The following is a 26,915-nucleotide window of genomic DNA, read 5'->3' on the forward strand; positions in this document are numbered from 1 at the left end:
TGTAAGTGAATCTGGGTCCCTCTCTCTGTCTTACTATACCAAACTTCACCTCAGTGGCCTGCCTGAAATGTAAGTCCCTTCTGTACAGAGGCCCTGGCTTACTCTTGCTGAACGTCTCCTGTGTATGCCCTACACATGTGGATGGAAATAATTTCTTGCTCAGCTTCTCTAGTCAATCTTATCCCAGGGTGGTCAACCAGGGGGTGCCAGAAGAGACGCTATCTAGAATCTGCAAAAAGCATCTTGTTTGCGTCATATGCCTCCAAATAAAACAAGTCAATATTTCTCACTAATGATGGGGTTTTGGAGTGCTGGGGGTTCAGAGCTGATGGCCAAGAAAGAATCCTTAAACACATCTTTGGTGCAAAAAAGATGATTTAATTAAAGCACAGGGACAGGACTCGTGGGCAGAAAAAATTGCACCTGGGTTGTGAAAAGTGACTGGTTATATACTCTGGAGTTGAGGGAGATAAAGGCAAAAGGGAGACTTCCAGAAGGACTTTGATATGCTAAAGAGGCCTGAGACCTTGCTATTGTCAAGCTAAGTAGTTTATCCTCTAGTAAGGCATTAACATCAGGATGGTAGGGGGTTCCTAGAAAAATGTTACATTCTGTATTTTTCTCAAGTATTTGTCAGTGGGCTGCAGGTTATAAGGAAATTTTACCTGCCATTTCCTTCTTGCCTTTGTTCCCCACATCACTGTGGAGGGGAGGGTGATATTAGGGGTTCTAGGAAACTGTCTATAGGTTTCTGGAGATTAGGCTATTGATAAGATTGCCTTTTTCTTGTAATTTTCTAAGATATTTGTAAACTGATGAAGACTCATGTCCTGCATGACTGTGATCTCTATCAGTTAACCATTTGTTTTCTTTCCTTTCCTTTGTTCTTGGGCAGCCAGGCCTGCCTGAGGAATATCACACATATCCCACCTGGGGGGTGGGGGTGGGAGGTGTTGTTAGCTTGTGTTTTGCCCTCAGTTTGCCTTACGTTCCCTCATCACTAAGATTGTTTCATTTTTTACCAACACCTACATGTGCACTGAGTTAGTATCAGAGGTTATAGTTCACATCCAGGCTGCCCACTTACTAGGTCTGTGAACTCAAGCTACCTGACCGTGAGACCCATTCTCCCATTTGCAAAGTAAAGAAAATAGAACCAGCTGCCCAGAGTTGTTAGGGGTAAATGAGGGAACACAGGTGATAGAACCTAACTTACTGTCGGATTTGGGAGAGATGCTCTATGAGAACTAAGAGAGATGATTCATTTTCAGAAATACCAAATAAAAGCTGTGCTGTCTAGATAACAGTATGTTTACAACTGTTTCCTATTGGAAATATATAGGAACTCTTCCCCCTCCCATAATGGAGTCCCAAACCCTTGGACACTTCACTGACTGGTTCTTCTTCCTCTCTTGGTTTCCTGAGCTTATTTTCATGGGCTTTGCAATGAGCATGCGCCAAAAAACGAAGGACTGAAAGTCACTGAGTCACATCAGGAAATGTACATTTGTTCCAATCAGACGACTTTTTGCCTTACTTGGGTATAGGCGACCTCAAGGTAAGACTATAACCTCTGTAGTACTCAACCAATGAGGAATCAGGCAAGAGACTTGTATGCTGGGAGATAAATTGTCTGCTGTAACCGCCCCAAGTGTGCCTGTCCGTCAGACATCCGCTCTTGCAAGAACGTTGATTAAACCTATCTTCACTGTGCTTGGGGTCTCTGCGTCCCTCCTTTGATTGGGTAGGTGGCCTTTTATTTCTCACACTCAATATAACTTTATTTTTTTTTAAAGAATCTAAACTTAGCAGCAGCCATGAACAAGTACTACAGAGGAAAGAGCCTTAAAAGATTACTGCAGTTTTTTACGTTTGAAGGTACAATAGTTATCCACATTTTTCAGACTCAACCATGCTTACTCTGATTCTCTGATTACATGTGGGAACCTCATCTATGTATTTCTTGCAGGTACCAACTCAGGATGCTTCCACTAGGTGGGGCTGTGGTAGGTACATAGAACATCTCTTCTTGATAGTTTGACAGGGTTCGTGTCCAAAGCCTATTTAACCAAGCTGAGCCCTAGAATGCTGGCTCCCTGGGGATGCCAGGTACATAGAGGTGAAAAGCATATTGCTGGTAGCCTGATCCCCTCCCATCTATTGGCTGATATTCTATTCCACTGACACAGATACCTTCAATTCTTCCTCTTAACAAATTTTGTGAGCCACTGGGCTCTACTTGTCCCCTCAGCTAATCTAGCCCCCTGGGTGCAGAACCCAGGATTATAACCTGTTTCCCTTTGCTTCAGATTGTCTTTGTCATGGCTGTTCATTGCTGCCTTTATTGTTGATTTGGAAGTACCATATTTGGGAAAGTTCACCTCCGTTGAACCTTGGCCTCTCTACTATACTTCACAAGTATACTTCTATACTTGGATAGAAAAACAATCCACATTACAATGACCTTGCTTTCTCTCCCCTAGAGCCTGATAACCTTTAAATCTCAGTCCAAAAGGTGCTGCTTCACACTTTGGAGCCGACTTTTTTCCTGGGCGTACTGTGGTGGTGAGGACTGTGGTTTATAATGAACATTAACTGCACATCTGATAAGTCTTTCTGATGGTCCTGTTCTTACCTTGGGGTTCCCAGGATTACAGTAGAAGGAATGATCTTGAAGGGGAGTTAATAAAAAGAGAACTAAACCGATATGTGGGTATAAAGTTTGAATGGTTCCAATGAGTCACTTATACCATCCAAGGAATTCTATATCCTACGTACAGTGTTTCATCCCTTTCCTTTCTGTCCCAGGGAACCAAATTCACCACATTGACTAAAGGAAGTGTCAGTGACCACAAGACACCTTCCTCACAGGGAGTACATACCAGTCCTTTACATTACCCGGTCTTCTCTCCATCTTCACAGAATATGGGCTGACTTTTCACCTATGCGAGACCTTTGATTTGGTCCTAATATTATCTCTTAAGGGCCAGGAGTATATACTTTACTTACTTCCATGCTATTTACCTTTAAAATGTCAGGAAACTGAACACCCTGCCTCAGGAGATGTTATTTTTGCTGGTTCTTAAGCCTGCTGGTCACTTTTGGTCATCTGAGACAGCTGTCCTTTGTACCTCCTATTTCACACATATGAATCTAGGAATATATGAACCTATGTACATCCTCGTGCATAATGCTTTTGGTTGATCTTTTCCAAATTTCACAATACACTTGCTTCCAGGGATCTGAACCACAGGTAACTGGATTTTTATCTTGTGCTCCAGGAAAACTCCTGCCACTTCGGAGTTGCCTACCTAAGAACTCCTTGTCACATGGCTGAGTCATTGTATCCGAGGCCTCACTCTCTATCTGCCTACCTGCCTAGGAAACTTCCTTTCTGTCCCACTGAGGCTCAGAATGACCTCATGGACCTCACGACAATAATAATTGTGGCCTGAAGCTCCTGTCTTCAGACTCAAGAATTTGTAGGTGTATCCTTCTAAAGACTTGGTCTTGTCTTGAAGTTCCAATACCCAGTCTTTGAGACATCCTAAAGTATAAACTGATCCACTATTCTTCCCTGATCCCATCAGCCTGAAGTCGCAGTCATCATGGTCAAAGCCAGCTTCTCTTTGAGGCTGTGGGACATGGCACCTGGCACAATGAGGTAGCGGCAGTGGTGGGCACATAGCTCGAACCTGCTGCAGCAGATCTCCTGATAGCAGTGTTCCCAGGATAGACCTGTTCCTAAAATTCACAGAATGAAGTTTCCAGGACAGAGTTCTAGAGGTAAGGAGCAGGATGCTAATTCAGACAGGTACAAAACATCAGGGCCACCTAGCGGGAAACTCCTCCACCTTATTCACTGGTGTTTCCCAATATCTAGCCCAGGGTTTGGAACTTAGTGCTTGTTCTGTAATTCTTGCATGCATGAATAAAACAAATATCTAACAGGCTTACAGGTTTGAAAAATAAAATCTAAAAAGCTAAATAGAACTCAGGGTGCCTGGATGGCTTAATCAGTTAAGCGTCCAACTCTTGATTTTGGTTCAGGTCGTAATCTCATGGGTCCGTGAGACTGAGCCCCGTGTCAGTCTCCATGGTGCTTGGGATTCTCTCTCTCCCTCTCTGCCCACCCCGCCCCCACTCATGTATGCGTGCACCTTGGCACGCACTATCTTTCAAAATAAATTTAAAAAATTAAAAAAATATTTATAAATAAATAAATAAATAAAATAGCAAAGAGAGTTCATTTCTTCTGTTTCAAGAAGAGAAAAAAATGTAAGAAGAATTTACTATTAAAACGGTGGTTGGGCTTAATCAGAGATGAAATATAAGAGGCAGTATTAGATGGTATAAACATTTGATTCTGACGTCCTAGGTTCAGATGGTGACTTTGATGTTTACCAGGCATGTCAATGTGGCAAGTGAGTTAGTTTCTCTAAGACTCAATTTTCTTATCTGTAAAAATGGGAATAATAATAATAATAGCTGCCAGTTGGAACTGTCGTAGAAACGACATGAGATAATACATGGGCATAGCGTAGCACCCGGCTGCAGAGTCAGTCCCCATCATTATTAAGCTCTCATTTGTAATGACATAGTATTAGTATTACCTCACATGCAAACACCAGTAGTTTGGTGACAGCTTCCTGGAGGGCTGTGTGGAACAGTATGTCCACTGAGCATCTAGTCTTGGAAGGAAAAAAGTTTCATATCTGCCCTGGATACTACATGAAGGAGTAGTGTGTACCTGTATCACATATGCAATTCCTGGCCTGGACTGCAAGGCTCTCAAAATAGGGACTGTGCTTATTCATATCCGTATCCCCAGCACCTGGCACGGTGTTTGACACATAATCGTTCTGTCAATAAACCTTGCGCAAATGTTCAACCTTTTCATTGGCTGGCTAATTGCTTTTCTCTGCTATCAATCCATATGATGGAGTATTGCATGATAATAGTATAGTCTCACACTAAATATTGAAGGAAACTCTAGTTTCAGGCAGGTCGTGGTGGCATATGTAGAATGAATACTCAGGCTCCAACAAAATTGTTCCACATTCCATAAATTCATCACATTCCAAGAAGGATTAATGGTATACCAGGATTCCACCACATGGCATATGAACACTCTGTTGATTTATGTGTGTCTCTCTTTAGAAGTCTGTTTTTAACAACCCCACTTGAAATCTTATATAAGAATTCCTTGAGAGTATTGTGGTCTTGTAGCAATAATCTGGCAATGAATCACCTATATTTCACAATTAAATACTGTAAAAAGCAACACCCAAAGCTTGCCAATGAATTCCTCAACTATCTTCTCTATGACCTATTGAAATAGCAAAGGTTTTTTTCTATCATCAGCACATAGATGATTGAAGACTCAGAGGGCAGTCCAATATTTTTTAAATTACCCAGCACCAGAATAATAGACCAGAACTTGAATTATGTTGTTTCTTATTTCTACACACAAATTCCAGATTACTTCAAAACATACAAGTATTCCTAACTTTCCACAAAGGTTATAGAAGGAAGAATATTCCTAATAAGAAGTCCTAGGAAAGAGGAGTGATTTTATTTTTTTATTTTTATTTTTTTAACGTTTATTCATTTTTGAGACAGAGAGAGACAGAGCATGAATGGGGGAAGGTCAGAGAGAGGGAGACACAGAATCTGAAACAGGCTCCAGGCTCTGAGCTGTCAGCACAGAGCCCGACACGGGGCTCAAACTCACGGACCACGAGATCATGACCTGAGCCAAAGTCAGACACCCAACTGACTGAGCCACCCAGGCACCCCAAGAGGGAGTGTTTTTAGAAGTGAGATGGTATTTAGTAAATAGAGGATGAAGCCAGTTGGGGTAACACTATGGCTTTGGATTTATATGAAAATGGCCCTTGATGTTCTCAGAAAAAAAAAAAAATGCATTACCTACAAGCCTGGACCACTCTGCTTCAGCAGGAGCATCTGGTTACTTATTCAGGGTAGAACAGGTAGGAACAGGAACAGGGTAGAACAGCTAGGAACCTAGCTCTGGATGCAGCTGTGTGACTACTGGGTTGGAGAGGAACAGGATGCCAGGTGAGGGCTGGCCCAGTCAGAGTCGATGAAAGGAAGTGGAATATAATAGGTAAGGGATGGACATCCACATAAAAACTCAGTCTTGCAACTGAGTAATCATCTCTATACTACCTTCTTGGGAAAACAATTATACTCAGAAGACCAAAATTCCAGATCAGAAAAATTATGTGGTTAAGCATAAAATTAGGATGACGTCCATCATTGGAAATGCTCAAGGTATATCTCTATTTCACTCTAGCATATCTATTTTAAAAAACTATTTAATTCAGAAATGTTTTGATGAGAGATATGTTGATAGAAACTAATTGAACTCTAAAACTGCTGGTGGAAGCAGATTTATTTTTACAATCTTGAATGATTTAGCTGTTTAACATGCTATCTTCAGCAATCTAGAACAAAATAACACATAAATTCTAGCTTCAGAGAACAGAGAATTATTACTTTTGGAAAGTTAGAGAAACTCTGAATCAAAAACACTCTGGTGGCTTTTACCTAGATCCAGGGGAAGTGAGAAGATCCCAAAGAATGAGAAAGGTCACCTTTTTCTTTTCTTTTCTTTTCTTTTCTTTTCTTTTCTTTTCTTTTCTTTTCCTTTCCTTTCTTTTCTTTTCTTTTCTTTTCCTTTTCTTTTTTTTTAAAGAACAAATAGAACCATGCCAGTAAAGTCAGATGAGGCATGAGATGAGCCATGAGAGTCCTATCCAGGACATCCTACTTAAAATTGCAAATACCCCTGCCTTGGAACTTCCAATCCCTTCACTTCACTTTGGGTGTTTGTTTGTTTGCTTTTCCCATAGCACTTACCTACTTCTAACAAACTGTTTACTTTTTATTGTTTGCCTCTCCTTGACAGAATGTAAGCTCTATGAGGCTTAAGGATGTTTGCCAGTTTTGTTCACTGAGGTATTTCAACTTCCTAGAACAGTGCCTGGTACAGGGTAGATGTAGAATAAATATGCGTTGGATGGTTCCTCAGTGAGTTCTATGTAAACAGAGCTAGAAGACAGCACCCCAGGTAGGGAAGGTCAGTGTGTTAAGTGTAAGTATTAGTGATTGAAACTAAGTTATGAGCAAATAGTGAAATATCTGACAGATGGGCTGAGGGTTTGAATTCAGCGAGCCCCAAGATTACAAGCTGCTCTGAAGCTGTGAAGCCAGAAGCAAGACAAGTAGGAATCCAGAAGACCTTGGACTCTGGCAGACACTGGTAGCTGCCTACCCACTTTCCATTTCCCACTCCTAATTATCATCTGAAACCTTGTCTTGTTTATACGGACAGTACACACGGCTTCAGAGGGGAACCATAGTTGGCCGAAGCCATTTATGACTATCCTTTTCCCCGTTTCTCAGCCTGTAAGTCTGATTAGTGAGAACTTACCCTAGTCAACCATGCATTTTATGGAAAACTGAAAATTAATTTTCATTCCTGCCCTTTGTCCTTCTAGAGCTGTTTCTGACTCTCCAGAATTGCAAAGAGAGCCACTTGCAGCTGGCAGATCATGTTATCAAGGTTATTAAAGTTTTCACAAAAGGCAGAGTCAAACCCCTGATATCAAAAGGAATATCTTTATCCAATGAGCTTAGGTTAGATTGTCTTCCCCTAAAATGAATGTTCATCCTGGAAGGTATGCTTGCTTCCAGGGCAAATCAATAACAAAATAAACCAGGATTCTAGGTGATAGGTAGAACAAAATCAAATGGAGCCCCACTTTTGCTTTCTCTCACTGACTAGCTAGAATCCAAACCCTCACCCAACCATTGTCAACTCTTCATCTGATTTGTAGAGTCTCCATCAGCAACCAGTCCAGACTGAGGCACCTAGAATGTGCAGGAAAGTGGTAGGAAGGAGGAAGATAAAATCTCTCACTTTGGAGTGGAATCTCTCATTTTGAAGAGTGGAATTGTCCGAGGAGAGAGAAAAAGAGAAACAGAGACAGAAATGAGGGGTAGCAAGAGAGGTCATGTCTTCATGGGACTCCTTCCTTTTGGAGGCTTCAGTATGTCAGACTCAGCAGCTACACCTGAAAAAAAAAATCCCCCCCTTTTTTAGCACTAACACTCCAGGATTCTAAGATCTATAGCAAAATGGGGGGGGGGGGAGCCCCAAATTCATTAGTTGGATTATATAACAGTTGATAAGACTCATTTTTTCTTAAGGAAGATGTGCTATGTTGTAATTAGTGCTCACAAAGAAACACATAGTGCATTCTAATTTTCAAAAGCAGTTGTAAAATTTAATGTATTATACTCCTGAAGAAAAATCCAAGTTCAGTCAACACTACACTGGTCTTTACAATCAAATCAAAATTCCTTCTAAAAATAAAAAGTAGTTTCTGCATTAAACTGAAGTGAGATCTTTAAATTATTCTAACAATATTAACTTCTATTATCTGGTTTAATCTTCACATCTGCCCTATGAGGTAAATACTAATTTTTTTAAGTTTTGTGGGTTTTTTTTAATGTTTATTTATTCTGAGAGAGAGAGAGAGAGAGAGAGAGAGAGAGAGATAGGGAGGGAGAGAGAGAGAGAGAATGAGTCAGTGAGGGGCAGAGGAAGAGAGAGAGAATTTCAAGCAGGCTCCATATGGACAGTGCAGAGCCCAACACAGGGCTCAAACCCACAAGGCATGAGATCTGACATGAGGTGAAATCAAGAGTCAGATGCTTATCTGAGTGAGACACCCAGGTGCCCTGAGGTAAATACTATTTTAAATCCTATTTACAGGTGTGGAGTTTGGGACTTGGAAAAGCTGAAAAACCTGTTCAAGGTCACCTGGCCAGTAAGTGACAGAATCAGGATTAGAACTTTCAAATTCTGTAGCTATTTAGTTCACTAGCCTGTAGTGCATCAGATTGACTAGAGGATGTTACAGTAACAAAGGACTAAGAAAAATCTTAAACTCTGCTTGTTTTAATAATCATCCCTAAGAAATTTCAAACAAAAACACTTTGTGTCTTTTTTCTTAATGAATGTATATTGCCCTCTTTTATAAAATTCATACTTGTGATATATATACCAATCCATTTTCATCAATTTATTGGAATCATTTTGCACAAGAAACTGTCTTCCTAAACAAACAATACTAATATTAATTTGAACAAACAGTTGCAAAGCTAAACACAACTCAAGAAATTATTTCCCCAGGCAGATGTCATACCTCATATTTAATCAGAACAGCACATGCCTCAACCACATATGAAAACATTTATGTGTGTGTGTTTTCCAAGGACCACAGTTTTATGCCTTTGACACTATCATAGGGAGAAGAACAGAGTAGAATCCTTCTCCAGGCTTCTGAGGAGAGGTAAGAATCTTAGCAACTGCTTCCACTTGAAACTGCCTCAACTGCTTAGCCTAGGATTTTCAGCCTGTGTGGCATATAAACTTTTTGGATCTTGGGTTGTTTACTCTTTCTCCCTCTGTAAGTGAGAAAGTTAACTTCCCGGGTGAAATGGATGTAAGGATAATGAATGTGTTCCAGGACCTACTGCAAAGGCTCTTGAAGACCCAAGTTCTGCCCATCATCGAGCTTATCAGAGGCCAGCCTCAAGGAGCTAGTCTGAGAGGGCACCAAAGAACTTCCAACGCTATTATTTATTTATTTATTTATTTATTTTTGAGAGAGAGAGAGAGAGAGAACGAGCAGGGGAGGGGCAGAGAGAGGGAGACAGAATCTGAAGCAGACTCCAGGCTCCGAGCTGTCAGCACAGAGCCCGACATGGAGCTCGAACTCAGAAACCACGAGATCATGACCTGAGCAAGTTGGTACTGAGCCACCCAGGCACCCCCGAGCTTCCAAATCTAAAGGCCCTTGTTCTCTGAGCTTTTTATCTCTGATTTAGGAGATAAGTTGTAATAAAACTATGTATATCACTTTCTACAGAATCCTTGTTCCCTGGGGTGCCTGGGTGGCTCAGTCGGTTAAGCGGCCAGCTTTGGCTCAGGTGGTGATCTTGCGGTCCGTGAGTTTGAGCCCCCCCTCGGGCTCTGTGCTGACACCTCGGAACCTGGAGCCTGCTTCTGTTTCTGTGTCTCCCTTTCTCTCTGCCCCTCCCCCGTCCACGCTCTGTCTCTCTCTGCCTTTCAAAAATGAATAATTGTTAAAAAATGAAAAAAAAAAAAAAGAATCCTTGTTCCCTTTCTTTATATCCCTTCATCCAGTTTCAAAAAGGAAATGCAATGGACCTTATCACCCTCACTCAGTGGTCCCTTCACAGTGAGTCTTTACAGCTCAAAGCATGATTGCCCTTGATTGATTATTGGAACAGACCCACTTTCCACATCTTTGTGAATACAGCTGCTGACTGCCTTATCAGAGGGGCATAGAATAGAGCAGCCCACAAGTTTATTTTTCTTAACTAAAAATAAGAGCATAGCCAGACAGCAATCTGGGGCTGAGTGGTGAATGGAAGGATATAGAACACCATTATAGAAAGGCAAGAGAGAGAATGGCAACACTCCGCTCTATGGGGACTTTTTTATTTTCTAACGTCTGTGAACTGAAAGTTATTGATGGGGTTTGTGAGTTCAGCTGATGCCAGCTGTATTGAATTTACAACAAAGTTCAGCCCTATCTTAAGTTCCCAAACTCCTACCCGTAGTACATTAGCCCAGATCTTATTGGGGCCTTCCAACAAAGTCCACATGCCATAGGTTAGGAGATCAAGAGTGGTGATTCTCCAACATTGAATGTAGCACTTGAGAACAGTGTTCTCAGCTTGAGTTACATATTGGAACTGTAAGGGTTAAATTGTAGTGTAGGGCTAATGCTTAGCTTAAAAAATAACAGCTTTGTGTTGACACTGAAGATTAAAAGATAACAGCCTTGCTTTGCTCTGGTAAACTATGCCTCATACCCTTGTAAATTAGGCTTCACCAATTAAGGAAACAAAAGTTCAAAGAAAAGAGCATCAGAGGCAGGGTCAAGGAGATCCACTGGTTGCAACTTAGAGGCAGAAAGTCTAAAGTAAACACCTCATTAGGCAACTGTTTCTAACTCATCTGGAAACTGTTTCTTTGTTCTGTTCCCAGGTGATGATAAAACGATGTAATCGGTTATAAAAACTCTGTACCCCGGCTGTTCGAGGCCACACTCTTATCAAGAGTGTTGGTCCCGATCGGTCGGCCTTGCCTCTCATTGTAATAAACTTTGTTGTGACTGTCACTGGTGCCCGTAGCATTCTGTTTCAGGAGTCGTTTGGATGCAACAGAACCTCTTGACAGCTTGAAAAACTACTAATGCCTGGGCCCCGGCCCCCAGCATTTCTGATTTAATTGAGTTAGGTAAGCCTAGGCATCAGGATTTTAAAATTCCTTCTAGGTTTTTCTTGTTGTAGACAGAACTGGGGCCCTCTGCTGCTGCGGAATGCCGCATCTGAGGTCCACACTCCCTATCTGCACACCAAAGGATTCCCAGGGGTGGGGAGAAAAGATTCTATAGAGTACCAGTGAATGTGGTCTTGGCCATGTGGGGCTGCCTGTGGCTCTACAAGTCACTTCTTTAAGTGCTGATACAGATCGAGGATGGGAGTCCTCCCTAGCACACCCACGTGCTGTATTTTCCAGTAACATAAAACCTCACAGATTTGAGTCAAAACTACAAAGACTGATCGAAGCCTCTCCATTTTCCTACCAACCAATAGGTAGGATTAGTGGGCCAAGAATGAATCCCTCTAATCTGCTATTTGCTCCCTGGACATGATTTTCAGTCCACCTGAACTTAAACTCAACTACATCATGAGGGTGCATCTTTGCCCCGTAATTCAGGTTGGCCTGGAAGATACACTACCTCTTCCCTTATTGATGTGCCAACCGCATGCATTTGTCTCTCAGAGGAGTAGGAAGAGGGCAAGGTCTTCAGATTTCTTAGAATTAGAGGTACATCCAATTCGACTTTGAAGGTTTGCTGAAATCATGCATTTAGCAAAGGCCCTATCATCTCTCCCTCTGGTGCCCTTCTGAATATGTGAGTAATACATTTATTACCCATGTTACATGAAAGTCCTGTGTGGACTTTTCCAGAGTCTCACATCTAATCATGGTTAAGCCAACAAAGGGATTACAGCCTTATCGGGAGTTTATTTTGCAAAACTGCCACATAACTTTGCCAGAGACAGTATCCTGTTTTTCCCACTAGGCTAAGCTCAAAGATCCCATTAAATAAAGTTGAACTCTTCAGTTATGCAGAAATATAAACAGACTGCTCAATGTGATTTGGAGTTATATTTTCATTTAGGAAAAAAATAGTGTTCAAATACTAAACAGTGTTGACCTCCATAACTCAGAAATCTGGGTATGATAGAAGAGGAAATTCTAAAATTTCCCCACTGGAAAAAAAGGCATTATGTATGCAATGATTGCACACACATGCGCGCGCACACACACACACACACACACACACACACAAATTTTGCCATTTTCTGTATTCTAACCATGGAGTCTACTTGATGATTAATAATGCCTGAAGAGTTATTCAATGGATTAACCAGTAAGAACTATACATACTCTTTTGTAGCATGGGACAAACTGGGGAGAAAAGCTTTGTAAAATCAAGTCTAAACCATTCTTCTGATAGACAATTAGTTTAGCTTAATCTGAGCATGTGGTCTTTTGTGGGCTTGGTCACAGGGTAGCTTGAGAAAAATACTAAAGGTAGGGTGGATGGCTGTATTGTGCAGATTTCCATAGACTCCCTAGTATTAGTATTAATGATCTAATACTGCCTTTGTCCTGGGTGGGCCAAACTAGTGGAATACAAGGTCCATGCCCAGATAGGGCTGGATCTAATCAATCGCTTTAACTAAAACAAAATAACTCTCATTTCTATGTAAAATTACCAACTTTAATTGCAAGGAAGAAAACTATTGTGTATCCTTAGATGCCTATACACTTTCTACTGACAGAACTCAAATCATGTCTCCTCAGACATGCATTTCTGACAGTGCATGAGTGATTTAGTACAAGATGGTGGCAATGAAAGAGGGTGGTGGAATTGACTCTTCTGAAAGGATATTGATAACTCCATTCCACACTGCATTTTTATCCACTCACATTGTGTCTGTAAAAGCAGCATGGTTGAACTGTGACTCTCATGTAATGAGAGAGTGAACTTTCCAAAATGGCTGCAACAATATCCCCCCCATTCTTCCTGCTCTTCTAGTCACTCCCCCATCAAGAAGGGAGTCTAAATCCTCTTGGTCTGAATCTGGGCAGGGCTTGTGGCTGCTTCTACTAGTAAAGTATGGGAGAAGTGATACTGTATGATTTTCAAGACTGGGTCATTAAAGGCAAAGTAGCTTTCTCTTGTTCACTAGAATACTTAAACATAGAGCCTGGAACTGCCATGTAAGATGTCCAACTACCATGAGGACACCATGCTGTCAGGAAGCCAAACCATATGGAAAAGCCACAAGAAGGTGCTATATCCAATAGTCCCAGTGACACTCCCAGCAAACAGTCAATACCATCTGCCTACGCTATGAGTTACTTATCTTGAACATCCAGCCCCATCTAGCCTTCAGATGATAGCAGCCCCAATAACATCTGATTCCAACTTGTTGAGAGACCTCAAGCCAGAATCATCTAGCCAACCTCTTCCCAAATTCCTGACTCAAAATAATAATAATAATAATAATAAGCAAAATAAAATCGCTGCTTTAAGCCACTAAGTTTTGGGGTAATTCATTATGCAACAATAGTAACCAGAACAGAATTATTTCAGAATTACTTTTACATCCTGCTATTTAGACTGTTTTAGAATCTAAGAAAATTAAACGTTTCTGGCAACCTTCAGGAAAGGAGCATCTGTTCTGAGACACGACCCTGGTGTTCCTGGAATTTTCTGACAGCTAATGGCCCTGACAGGAAGTCATAATATGTAATCAGGTAGAGAAAACTGTATCACAACTCTTCTAAGAGATATTGCTCTATAAATCTGGGAAAATACACTTTGATCCTTGCATTGTGCGAATGAGATGAGAGTAGGGCAGAGTGAGACATTCAAGTTCATGTTTAAGTAGTAATAAATAGTGGCTAAACTGCCTTCTATGGGGAAGGAGTCCTATTCACCGTAGACTTTTTTGCTTTGTTAAGCACCTAGTTGAGGAAAGATCTCAAATTTAGGAGAACTGAATTGCTCTGCAAAACAGAAACTGGACCATGTTTGGGAAAAAAAAGAAAAAAGAAAAGGAGAACACCTGCTTACTGAGTAGCCAAAATGAGAACTTTGGGGAACAGAGATATTTAACAATGCTTTAAAGGAGTTTGCTGTTGAGTGTATAAGGAAAACCTTATCGTCCTTCATCCTTACCAGAATTTTGGTAAATAAAATGTTGCTAAATAATTCTCTTGTTGCTAGTAGTTTAGGGAAATATATAGACATTCAGGTTAGCAAGGGGATGAGAAACAGATTCCGTACAGCACCATCAGGTATCTACAGTACCCACATATTAGTAAAGATGTAGCAAGAACAAACAACTTTTTGAAAAGGGAAAGAAAACTGCCAAAAACCAATTTACCCTAGCTATCACCCAGTCATAGAAGGCCCATTTTATTTTATTTTACTATTTTTTTTTGAGTTTTATTTTTTATTTTATGTATTTATTTTTATTTTTTGTATTGTGGACATGTTAATATGATATGAGTGGAAATTACACAGAAATATCACAGCCTGTTCCTACCAGTAATATCGAGGGCAGTTAATTCGTATGCAGCAGGGACTACACGTCATGCGATCGGAAATGTATCTCAGCACAAATGCCTAGGGGCTCAGGGCATTTTACACATTTAAATAAGAAAAAAAAAAAAAAAGACGTAGGTGTGTGTTCAATATGGACCACTAGAATTACAATGTAGCTTATGGATGCTGCGCATTTCAGAAAGGGGTTCCCCGAAGCTAATGACTTTAGTGCCATTGTGTATGATTCTAGCTATGGTTTAAACATTTATTCTCAAAACATTCATAGGCGCACAATACATTTTCAGCATTTACTCTGGGTCATGCTCCCCGAGACAAGTGTGGTGTGGGAATGCACTTATGAGCCCCCTCCGTCCACACCGCCTTCATTTCCTCTCCTCGGCGTCAGCAGCAGCCAGGACCCATTCTGCCTGCAAGTCATGTCCGTCAGTGGTGACAACGCGAATGTGCAGATATTATTTCCTTATGTAATGCTGCAGATCGTAAGGCACATACACATTTTGAAAATGTGATGCTGCTTCTCAAAGCCTGTTAAGAGACAGGCTTCACACCTAGGTTTTTCAAAGGCTAAAAGATGGGTGCTTTGGGAGCAGGAAATGCTCTGCTTAGCACGCCCTGCCAGAGAGCCAATGCACAGACGGTGGAAGAAATGCCATCTCTCTCCAACACTGAGGCTGTCCTCGTCGTTCAAATACATACAGTTTATTTGGCACAGTTTACTCTCTGAGTCTGTTTCTCTGTAAAACAGCAGATTAATATTCACCAAGGCTGATTAATATTCATCTGGCACCAGATGCTACGTCCTTACCCATTGGCCCTTCTGGTGCATTGATATCCATATGGGCTGTTAAATATTTGGAATATCCTGTCTTGTACGATCGCTCAGACTGAAGGAAACCATCATAGCCATTATTTGCTGAATGAAACATGTTCAATAAATTGGAGGGCTCATAAAATAAGCCCTTAAATGATATAATCACGTCCAGTTCCCTCAGCTTTAGAGATGAGGAGATGGACCCAGGTGTCCTCACCTGGGGGAGGTGTGGATGCCTCTGCCAACTATCACTCATGCTCTTACTGTTGTGTCCTGTGGTCCCCAGCTTTGGGGTCTCCATCTTAAAGGAAGAGTTTTACACATACTATTGTTCCCTAAAGATTGAGAAAAAGGACAAGCACACATAAGAATTCCTAAGCATTGATCAGGGTTTGTTTCTTTTTGTTTTGTTTTCCCCAATGCTAACAGTTGCTTAGCTTTGAAGAAGAAACTCGTGAGACAAGTTGAGCTGTGGATGTACGGGAAGGGTCATTTACCAGAGTCCCATAAAAATGGCCCAATGCTCTTACCAACTGCTGGCAGTGAGCTTTGTCTCTTGATATCCATTTCGACTTTTCAAAATTTTCCTCTCATCTGTCCCACTTTTAGAGAACAAGTTCTAATGTTCTATTCTGATGAACAAATCTTCACTGAATTGTTGATAACTGGTTATAAGTGAGTGTATTTTATATAATTTAGTTCCCTGGGTCATTTGCATTTGTAACCTGTATGAACTTTATGCCACAAACTTGGGCATGAGGAAAGGGTGGGTGCCATTTCTTTACTGTCTTCAAATTAAATCCAAGTTTGAGCCTCTTCTCTTCTGCAATTATAGAAAAATTCTACTTCTGTCATTATTGTTATTAGTAGAGAGAAATCTTTTCCTTCTTCGGCTCCAATTATAATCTAGGAGCTTGATGTGGTTCCTCGAAATAGAGGGAAAAGTATGGTCAGTCCCTCCTGACCTGCTGATATACACTGTTCAGGTTGTGTTCCTCTCTGCAGTCTTGTGGCTCGTAGTTTCCTCTGCTGTGTCAGGAAATGGTAGCTGAGGCAGTCCTGTGCTAGGGTCCAGCCTCCTCTGGTGCCGCATTCCTGAGTCCTGCCTCCAGCCTGTGTCTGTTTTATGAGGCAAGATTCCCCACAGAGTTTCACTCTCTCCACTCTTGGGGAGTCTCCGTTCCCAAAGGACACTCGCTTCCCTCCCCCTCCCTAGCACCATCCTCTCAAGGACATCAGTCCCTGGAGAAGTGAAAGCCAGGAAGCTCTTCTGATACTTTCCATAAGTCATTTTTGCTTCCTGCATCCATAACACAAACCTCTCGGAGGCAAGGCAGGAGCGCAGAGGGTAAAGCTACCTTTCTTGGAGAGGGATAGGAAAACATACTACAAAAAGAAAATACAAATTAACGTTTCAACAAAGCACTCCAACATGTATTTAACAAGACACTGCAGAAACAGTAATATCTTTAACTCAAAGGAAGGGAACTTTTTAAATGGGTCCTCTAGGACTCCTCAGGTCTGAGCAGTGGTCTCTCTCCAGACAGGGTCCACTCAAGTTCACAGCACAATGCATTTGGGAAAATCCTGAGTTCAGGGATGTTGTTCTTGTGGTCACTCCCTGGAAGAGGAGACGTGCCTGTGAGGACACAGTCCTTAGGAAGATATTTTCCTGCCCCAGCTCCTGCCCTCCAGGAGAACGTCAGCAATAATTCTGGATTAGTTAGCCAAAGGCAGGCTCTGCCCTACCTGACTGCTGCCAGGAGCAGCTGCCTTTGAAAATAGCTTTCTGTGTCAGGAAGAAGCAATAGGACCCTGGCACTGAGCAGACCTTGTACTTCCCTCATGCCACTTGTTTACAGACAGCACAGAGTAGGGAAAATGAGGTGAAGTTGCTGTTTCCCTCTTTTACTGGGCCCCGGTGACATGGCAGATGATCCTCAGAAGCAGATACCTTGAGGCCCTGCCTTGGCACCCATGAGACTGATAAGCCCTCGCATGTGACTTTGGGGCAGTTCTACTGAAACCCCTTGTTATTCTTCAGAGAATAGCAAATTTAGAAGTTTAAAAGGATATAGATCTTCATATACAAACTAAGAGAGGTATTCTAGAAAATCACAGGTTATGTTTTTCAGAGAACATTTTTTTGCCTTTGACTTTGATTGGGTAACCATCAGTCCAAGCCCTTACTCTCCAGTTTATTTCTGTCAGCGGCCTCACTTTATAGATCAGGTAAACTGAGGGTCAGAGGGATTAAATGACTCATTTCAGGTCCCCTAGCTAGTAAATTATATAGTCCAGGACTGCAAGCTAGGATTTCCAGTTATCTTTACCCATTTGTAGCCTTTTGGGGTGACTATTTCGCCAAAACATTTTTAGCTTTATTTGTTCTTTTAAGATAAGTGCTTGAAGAAGACTGAAACTTCCTAACATGAAGAGAGGCTGAATCCTTCTTAGGAAAACCAGACAAGTACTTCTGAAATTCTAAGTATTGTCTGTCTCTGGCAGAGATTGGCAAGGGAAGTCTAAACAAGTCTGTCAATTATTTTACAAAAAGTTGCTTTCTGTTTATGAACGGTCACTCAATTTAAGCATTAGTGTGTATATTGTGTGTGTGTGTGTGTGTGTGTGTGTGTGTTACAAGTATCCATGGGGTAGACAAATAAGCTTAAATATAGAGCTGGGTAAAGCCAAAGAATGAGTGCATTGTATACAACAGAACAACTAGAGTGTTCTGTAGCTCTGAAAAACATTGTGGCCAAACAAAATGTTCTGCCAGGGGCAACACGGTTAGCTTTCTATCATCTCAATATGAACAGGTTATATTTTCAGGTTATATTGACCTTGAAGGTCCAGCCTAATAAACTCTGTTCTTGGGTTGTTCAATAAGACCAACAGTTCCATTTGGGAAGCTGAGAAAGGCGAGCTAATGTTCAGTTCCCTTCACAGGAATTGTACCTTTCCAGAAGGATTCTTAGTCCTCGAAGTGCCCTCTAAAGGGGGGGGGGGGAGGGGAGGTATGTTTCCTTTGAGAAATTATAGCATTTTTAAAGCATTTTTTTCAATGGAATGAGGGTTTCATTAGGACCATGTAATAGTAACCACCATTAATTGAATGTTTACTAAGCACAAGTACCATACAGACATGAACTCATTTAATCTCCAAGAAGGCTCAGAACAACAGTAGCATTTGTCACACTTTCAGACACAGGAACTGGGGTTCAGAGATTTTAAATATTTTACTTACAAAGGCACTGTAGAAAGTGATGAAGCTTTCTGATCTCAGCTCAAGTCTTTCTGACCCCAAAGTCTTAACCACTAAGCACACTGCCTCCCAATTTGATATGGGGGAAATGATACCCACATGGGAGAGGTAGGTGTAGGTACTAGATAACAAGGAACCAACCTATGAGCAGCTGTCCTTCTAGGTTAGAGGACACCTGTAACCTTGATCTTTGCTTTGAGGGGAATTCTTACCCATAAACATAGTCTGTATTTTTCCAGTTTTCAGCTCGGTCCACTGGGGGGAAAATAAAGGTACTAAAATTAATTGCCTTGCATGAAACACTACTTTTTTCATCTCCTGGGACATTAAAAAAAAACAAACAAACCAGCCACATAAAGTTAGATCAAAATGATTCACGGGGCGCCTGGGTGGCTCTGTCAATTGAGTGTCTAACTCTTGATTTCAGCTCAGGTCATGATCTCACCGTTCATGAGATTGAGCCCCACATAGGGCTCTGCATTGCCAGTGTGGAGACTGTTTGGGATTCCCTCTCTCTCTCTCTCTCTCTGCCCCTCCCCAAAACACCCCCCCCAAAATAAATAAATAAGCATTATAAAAAATGATTCACATCCAAAAACTTCTGAGCTAATCACATAAAGATTATTCTGTCCTAAAGGAGAATTACATGGACGTTCAAATGAGTCTAAAAGCAAGATCTCTATAGAAAATTTTGCTACAAGTACCAGTAACATTGATGGCTTTAAATCACAGTAGTCTGCATAACAGAACTCCTTTGAATGTCCTTGGAAAGTAAACGTGGTAGCACCAAAAAGTGTGAAATTGTGATTGTTTTTGTCTGCTTGGTATTACCAGTGCTAAGGTCAAGTAGATAAATCACAGATAAGTTATTTGCAATACATACACAAACAAAAAAAATGTACATCCATAATATACAGAAAACACCTATAAATCAATAGGAAAAAAAAGTAACAAGTAGAGAAACAAATGGATTATGAACAGAGAAAAAGCCTTTTAACCTCACTAATAAAGATAGGCATTTTAAAGTCATGAGGTATTTCTTCGAACATTCAGATTAGCAAAAGGTGAAAAGCAACAATTGCAAGTATTAGAGATAATGTAGAAAAATAAAACTATTGGTGTGTATATGGGCACAACCAATTAGAACAATTGCTTGTATTTGCTAAAATTAGATAATGTAAACCTATTGCCTAACAATTTCCTTTTGAGGATTATCCCCAGAAGAACTCTCCACATATACATAATGAGACAGACACATGGAAGAAATTGCTGCATTATTTGTCACAGTCAAAATGAGGGGAAATACATCAATTATAAAATGTCTAAATAATTGTGATATAGTCATAAGATGTAATACTATTTAGCAGTGAAAATGAATGAACTAGAGCTAAACGCATTAACATGGATGAATATTGTGGATGTAATGAGAAGTAAAACACAGAAATTTCATGAGAATACATAAATATGAGTCCATTTATATAACATTTAAAATATGTAAAAGTAAATCATATATTTTAGAAGGATACAAACATATGTGCAAGCTATAGAGAATTTCATGACAATGATGCACCCCAAAGTCAGAACAGTGGTTATCTCTGAAGGGGAAGGAAGGAAATGAAATCAGGGTGGGTTACGTAAAGAGTTTTAAGTGGGTTTATTTGTCAGGTTTTATTTCATAAGTTGGGAGATGGCTGAGATGTTTCTTTTATGCTATTTACATCTTCTGGTTTTTTGAAACATTCCATACTTTTTTCAGTGATCAACATTCCCCTCCCAATGAGCAAAGCAAGGGCCTGCTCATCACCTTTGGAACACACTGCCTTTGTTTGATCATGGCTGTGACTGAGTTCCTGAGAACTTACATCTCATATGAAACAATGAAGATAACTCAGAAGACCCCATTCTGGAAGAATGTGATTCCATGCTCTTGTCCTCTGCCTAGAGCTGGTGTAGAAGATACATTGACTTTCAGAGATTTGGGTTTGAATTCTAGCCTTGCCACTTTCTAGCCTTAGTTTCCTCACCTGTAAAATGGAACTAATAACCTACCTCAATGGACTTTTTATAAGGATATAATTAGTTACCACATGCAAAGTGCCTGGTGTGCAATAAACACTCATAAGTAATGTCGTCATGATTTATACAAATCACCAGGCTAGGAAAATCTGTTCTGGTTCTCTTGCTGTCACTTTCTCCCAGATGTCTGCCATTTTGAAATTTGCCCTGTAATTAAATATTTTCAGTCAAATCACTTCCTTGAGGTTTATGGTAACATGCATTCTAATTCATTGTTGGGATAGTTAATTTTCTAGGTATTTCTGAACTTAAAAAAAATAGAAATGTTCTATTTATTCACATTTATTTCTTCCTTAAAAGCACTGGTTGAGATCATGAGACCATTACCTCAGAGAGCTCAGACATTATTAAAACAAATTACTCTAGGCCAGTGTAAGGAGAGCCCTAACACTCACTCTCACAGAGGAGGCTGGGAGGTCCCTTGAGAAGGAGTGAAAGAATGGATCTCTTGTTGGCTCACACACATTATTTAGAAATAGCTTATTTTGTTAATATCACCAGATGGTTCCAAGCCATACATAAAAACATTCTACCCCACACTGATTTGCTTGACAAGTGTCCCACAACAAAGGGAGTTAACTAGACTGAAAGGCATGTGTCTATTTAGGGGCAAGCCTGGTTCAAGGTTCATGTGGTCTGTTGATGAGAGCTCTTTCTTGGGAATACTAAAATCCTAATGTTGATGAGAAAAGTACTTTCTTGAGCCAGAAATTATGCACTACAAATTTTATTCTACCACTTCCTGGTGATGTGGCAAGAGTCAAATGTTTCATCTCTAGGCCACCATTTCTTTGTTTGTAAAGCAGAGATAGTAATAGGTGTCTCACAGAGTCCTAGTAAGATTTAAGTGATTATTATGGAAGAATCTGGAACAGAAACAGATCCACAGCAAGCACCCAACAAATGCTGGGTGAAATATTAGTTCACCCAGTAGATCAATCTGAATACATGTCTTCATATTTCAGAATCTAAATTCAAGAAGGCAGGGATGATAATGGCATGGAAAGTTTTCAACTTTGAGTCAAGAAAAAAAAGCTAAACTGTACTTACTACTTGCTGTGTTGCTTTGGGCAAATTGCTCAACTTTTCTGAGTCTTATTTTTTTAATGTGCAGAATGGGGCATAATAATAATATCTCTTCACTGTAGTTTCTAGGATTACTGAGGGAGTAAAATTTGTCTCTGTGTATCCTCAGCCTTCAGATTCTTCATTCATTCTCTTCCTAAAAGTAACAACATTGTTGAATGTGTATTTGAGTTTTCTCAAATTACTAACTTCTAATGGAACAGATAGCCTTAAAAATATCCAGTGGAAGAATCATAGTTAACTTCTGGAATTTTCTGAGGGAGCATTTCATATGCAAAGGCAAATTAGCAATACTAATAGAACATTAGTAAGAGCAGTGGTTAAGATAATTATCCATCTCTGGGGAAATGCCACCATCTTCTGTGATCTATCTTATGCTTTCAAATGCAGGAAGATGCAATAATTTCATGATAATTTCAGTTTCAGAACTACCTTTACTAAGTGTCTGAATATTCATTTCTGAATACTCTACAAGCCGAATATTACAGCCAGTTGGATAAATCAGTTGGATAATTACAGCCAGTGTTGGATAAATCAAAGGATAAGGCTAATGAAATCCTGAGCTTGTCAAGGATTCAGACCCAGTGAATTGGTTGGTATTCTAGAAAATGGGGTATGCATGGAAGTAAAACATTGCCAAGAAGATAATAACTTGGGTTTGATTTAGTTGAACAGAAAATGCTTAAGTTAATTTATCCTCTTTCATTGTCAGAGGGGAAAAAAAACCCAAACAAACCTGTCTTTAATTTCTAAATAATACATGAATGTATTCTTACTTGAAAAAAATTTAAACCTTTTAAAGTTTACATCCCTCTCCTCACCACTTCCCTTCTCAAAGGTGACTATATTATCAGTTCATTGTGTATCTTTTTCTAAGTCTTTTCCTTGCCTTTTCTTTAATATGTAATGTATTTATAGAAACACAGTTTGATTAGTGCGTATTTGTGTGTAAATAATGCAAACTGTCCTGTAACTACCTTTTTACTCTACAATGTGTATTAAAGGTAGTCCCATGTCAGTATGCAGATATCTGGTTCATTCTTTTTAACTGTTATGTAGAACTCCACAGTACGAATGTGTTATCATTTGCTTAACCATTTACCTATTGACTTACAGGTGAGTCATTTCAAATGTGTTGCTCTTACAGATATTGCTGCAATCAATATATTCAACCAATTCTTAGGCATATGAACAAATATAAAAAAGTAATTACCGATCATAAGATGTACACATTTAAAATTATAATAACACTGTCAACTTATCTTTCAAGATGTCCATGCCGGTTTATACTCTGTCTAGCATTGTTTTGTGGTAACCACTTCCCTATATTTTCACCAACATTTGATAAAAATATTTCAATATCTTACTTAATGACAGGAAAATGGTATCTTATTGCTGTCTTTATTTGTATTTAGTAGTAATATTGAGCATTTTTTCTACATATATTGGTTATATTTTCTCTTAAACTCCTGCTAATGCATGCATCGGCTCTTTCTGTATTTTATTCTTTTAATCTACTTGCACTTTCCTACAAAGATGGCACATGTATTTAATCTAGCTTTTTAATATGTTTTAAACCTTTAGGGAGGAGCTCCTCTTATACAGACCTTTGTACTTGCAAATTTCTTAGGCAAGATAATATCTAATCAGGCGTCACACCTGGGATCAAGTGATGGCTATTATTCTTTATTTTTAGAGATGAAGAAATAAAACTACAAAGTGGACAAAGTCAGATCTAGACCTCAGATTTTGGGTTCCAGTACCTTTCCTTCTAAACTAAAATCCTGCAATTATACCTAGGTGCCACAGAAACCTAGGATATTAGAGGGGAATTAGGTTAAGTAAAAAATTATCTATCTAAATTCCTTATTTTACACATGAGCAAAATGAAGTATGGGAAAGCTAAATACATATGACCTGATACTAGAACACAGGTCTACAGGCTCTCAGTTGGGATTCTTTGCACTAAACCATGTAGATTTATGTAATAGCAGCATTTCATAAGCAGATTCTAGTGTTTTATCCCTACTTATCACCTAGAAGCAGAAAAAAATTGAGAAACCACTGCTAAACTTATAATTTTTTTTCCATTCTCTTAACTCACAAAATAAAGGGAATTGAAATCGTTAAAGTTGATACTAAACATATGAAAGTTAAAGCTCAACAGTCATATATATATGTATATATATATATACACACTGACTCTATGAAAAAGACAAAAAGAGTAAAAAAATTCTCAGTTATAACAATATATTATACTTATATACTGTCCGCTTACTGAGTGTATCAAGTATTTCATGAATAGTGTTGCATCTATAAGCAATGATAGGCAAACATGTTTGGAATGAACAGTCATGGCTATCACAAGGACTCCCCTGGAACAGGTGATTCAAACTTTTCCCTTGACCGGGATCTTTTATAACCTGGTTTTTAATATTCTCAGCTGGGAAGTGCATGAACACTGGATTTCAACAGCTCTCTGTTTTCACCTGATAGCACTTTTGTTTGGTTGAGCAATGGACAAGAACAGATTCACCTGTGTCACAAACTTCAAATTTTTTTAACTACTCTGCAAAAACAGGCATTTAAGACTGCCCGTAAATAGACAGAAATGCAATGATACTAGAGGACTTGAATAATCCACTTTAAGGACACCAAGGTGGCTCAGAGTTGGTTCAGCGTCTGACTCTTGGTTTCGGCTCAGGTCATAATCTCACAGTTCGTGGGTTCGAACACCTCAATGAGCTCTGTGCTGACAGTGCGGAGCGTGCTCAGGAATCTCTCCCTGTCCCTTTTTCTCTGTCCCTACCCTGCTCTAGCTCTCTCTCTCTCAATCAAAATAAATAAATTAATAATAAAAAAAAAATAACGCACTTTCAACATTGGATCGATTATCCAGATGGAAAATCAATAAAGAAAGGTTGTAACTAAACTACACATTAGATTACATGGACCTAATAGGCATTTATAGAACATTCCATCTAATAGCAGCAAAATACACATTCTTCTTAAGCCCACATGGAACGTTCTCCATATGTTAAGCTACAAACCAAGTCTTAATAAATTTAAGAGCATTGAAATCTTATCAATTATCTTTTCTGACCACAGTGGTATGAAACTGGAAATCAGTTAAAAGAAAAAAAACTAGGAAATTCACGAGTATATGGAAATTAAACAACATGCTCCTGAATGACCAATGGGTCAAAGATAAAAATAAAAATTAAAAAAAATATCTTGAGAAAAATGAAAATTGAAACACAACATATCAGCTAAAGTGGTTGTAAGAGGGAAGTTTACAATGATAAATGTCTATAGTAAGAGAAATCACAAATGGTTGATTTTACACATCAAAGAAATAGAAAAAGAAAAACAAATGAAGCCCAATATTAGTAGAAGAATGAAAAACTACAAAGATCAGAAAATAAATAAATGAAATAGAGACCAACAAAACAATAGAAAAGGACAGTGAAACTAAGAGCTGGTTCTTTGAAAAGGTAAACAAGATAGATAAGCCTTTAGCTAGACTTACCAAGAAAAAGAGAAGACTCAAGTAAATAAAATTATAAGTAAATGAGGAGACATTACAACTGATACCACCAAAATACAAAGGATCACAAGAAACTACAATGAACAATTTATGCCAATATATTGGACAACCTACAAGAAATCGATAAATTCCTAGACACATACAACCTGCCAAGACTGAATTATGAACAAATAGATAAAGTGAACAGACCAATTACTAGTCAGGAGACTGAATCAGTAATCAAAAACGCCACAATAAAGTCCAGGACCAGATGGCTTCACTAGTGAATTCTACTAACCATTTAAAGAATAACTAATACCAATTATTCCCAAATTTTCCAAATAATTAGAAGAGAACACTTTCAAACTCATTTAATGAGACCAGCATTACTCTGATACCAAAGCCAGAGAAAGACACTACAAGAAAATAAAATTACAGTCCAATAACCCTGGTAAACATAGATGCAAAAATTCTCAACATAATATTACCAAGAATTCAACAATATATTTAAAAAAATCATACATCATCACCAACTAAGTTTATTTCAGGGATACAAGGATGGTTCAACATCTGCAAATCAATCAATATAATACACCATGTTAATAAATAAAGAATAAAATTTACATGATCATCTCAATTGGTACAGAAAAAGCATTTGACAAAATTTGACACCCTTTCTTAATAAAAACTATCAATGAAATGGATATAGAGGGAACATAAGTCAACATGATAAAGGCCATCTATCGTAAGCCTGCAGCCATCATACTCACTGGTGAAAAGCTGAATACTTTCCCTCTAAGATCAAGAACAAGACAAAGATGCCTTATTCTTGCATATTTATTCAACATAGCACTGGAAGTCCAGCCAGAGAAACTGTGAAAGAAATAAAAATGAAAGACTTCCAAATTAGACAGGTCTCTGTTTTCAGATGACATGATATTGTATACAGAAAACCCTAAAGATTTCACAAAAAAACCTGTTAGAATAAATGAATTCAGTAAAGTTGCAGTATACAAAATCAATATACACAAATCAGTTGCATTTCTGTACACTAACAATGAATTATCAGAAAGAGAAATTAAGAAACCAATCCCATTTACAGTAGCATGCAAAAGAATAAAATACTTGGGAATAATGTCAAGTAAGTGAAAGATTTATACATTGAAAATGGTAAGACATTGATAAAGAAACTGAGAAGAGACAAATAAATGGAAAAATATGACATGCGCATGGATTTGAAAAGTTAATATATTAAAATGTCCATGCTACCCAAAGCAATCTACAGGTCCAATGCAATCCCTATCAAAATTCCAATGGTATTTTTCACAAAAATAGAAAAAACAATCCTAAAATTCGTATGGAGCCACAAAA

At 39.2% G+C, this 26,915-nt stretch overlaps 1 long non-coding RNA gene across 1 annotated transcript; it reads left to right on the forward strand.

The window, feature by feature from the left end:
- Positions 1 to 752: 752 nt before the first annotated feature.
- LOC125920957 (uncharacterized) lies at positions 753 to 25,639 on the forward strand. The gene is made up of 2 exons (XR_007457264.1): positions 753 to 1,744; positions 20,613 to 25,639. It is a non-coding gene; the product is annotated as an uncharacterized LOC125920957 (long non-coding RNA).
- Positions 25,640 to 26,915: the final 1,276 nt, after the last annotated feature.

Source organism: Panthera uncia, chromosome C2, assembly GCF_023721935.1.
Source record: "Panthera uncia isolate 11264 chromosome C2, Puncia_PCG_1.0, whole genome shotgun sequence".
In the NCBI taxonomy this organism is placed as follows: Eukaryota; Metazoa; Chordata; class Mammalia; order Carnivora; family Felidae; genus Panthera; species Panthera uncia.